Below are 1,615 nucleotides of genomic sequence, written 5' to 3' on the forward strand. Positions count from 1 at the left end.
TATATATATATATATATATATGAGGGGGTACCCCAAAGTAACCAGAAATGTTCTCTGTGGGATAAGCCCATTGTAATTTGGGTTTCCACAGCTAGAAGTCACTTGATGCAACCCTCAGGCATCAGTCTGTTGACCGGCATGTCTTTGTTTTGCAGTGCTTCTCCCCTGTTCATCGATTTTTGTGATGGCTGAAACAATGGAAAGCAGGATTGCATTAGATTCAGTTTTTTGTTGGGTGAAACAATGACCAAAACAGCTGTCATGCTTCTAACAGCTTACAAGGAAGCTGCCATGAGCAAAACACAAGTTTACAATTGGTTTTTTTTTTTTGTTGTTGTTTTCCATTCCACTTTAGGAATGGTCACTTGAAGACCAACCTTGTTCAAAGCAACGATTGTCGACCTCCTTAACAAATGAAAACATCATAAAAATGCATGAACTGATCTTGGAGAGCCATCATCAAATAATTAACGAACTTGTTGATGTGACTGATGTATCATGGAGCTCTTGCTAACAAATTTTGAGTGAAGAATTTCGAATGAAAAGAGTTCCAGTAAAATTTGTGCCTCACTTGATCGCAGAAGATCAAAAGCAGTCAGGACTGAATGGAAGAGTTGGACGTTTGTCTGGACCTTTTTTGCGAAGGTCATCATTGGTGATAAAAGCTGGTAGTACGGAATTTGCAGACGTGGAAGAGGTGAAGAGAAAAACAACGGAGGTGTTAAGAGGCATCAGTTTGCAAGAGTTCCAGCACTGCTTCGAACAGTGGAGAACGGGTCTGGACTGATGCATTGCTTCAAATGGAGAATACTTTGAAGACGATAAAATCAAAAACATTTTAAAAATAAGTGAATAAAATAATATTGCAAAATTCTGGTTTCTTTTGGGGGATCCTCTCTCATATACACACTGGTTAACCTGTGCTAGCATGGAAAACTGGACATAAAACAAACATGCATGTATCTGTTATCTTTTACTTGTTTCAGTCATTAGACTGTGGCCATGCTGGGGCACCACTTTCAATTTTTAAACAAATCAATTGACGCCAGTACCTATTTTTTAAGCCTGGTACTTAATCAGTCTCTTTATGATCAACCACTAAGCTACAGGGACGTAAACACACCAACACCAGTTGTCAAGTGATGGTGGGAGACACATACATAGATGTATGTACGTATATTTATTTATATATATATATATATATATATATATATATATATATATATGCACACATATACAGGGGGTGCAATACATATATTAATGTATAGACATATTCAGTATATGAAAATTTCTTCTTGGGTGTGCAATTTCCAGGCATACCAGCTCAGGATTTTACAAGCCATTAGCATATAAGTCGTTGGACTGGCTAGCTGACTTGCCTTCAACCCAGGTGGCGAAACATCAATGTCCATCATTTCTAAATGGGATTGAGGGTGAATCATATCACCTGTCCATGGCATTAAGGTGTCTTAACATCGCTAACATGAGAGTTATATACTCCACTATGACATTGCAGCCACCAGAAAATGCACAAAGCATATACATTAGTATATTCATCTAACAATATATATATATATATATATATATATCTATATATATATATATATATGTGTGT

At 36.8% G+C, this 1,615-nt stretch overlaps 1 protein-coding gene across 3 annotated transcripts in view; it reads right to left on the reverse strand.

Moving 5' to 3' along the window:
- Positions 1 to 1,615, reverse strand: part of LOC106873344 (syntaxin-7) — a 24,033-nt gene that overhangs the window by 5,556 nt on the left and 16,862 nt on the right. The window lies entirely within an intron of this gene.

Source organism: Octopus bimaculoides, chromosome 28, assembly GCF_001194135.2.
Source record: "Octopus bimaculoides isolate UCB-OBI-ISO-001 chromosome 28, ASM119413v2, whole genome shotgun sequence".
Taxonomy (NCBI): Eukaryota; Metazoa; Mollusca; class Cephalopoda; order Octopoda; family Octopodidae; genus Octopus; species Octopus bimaculoides.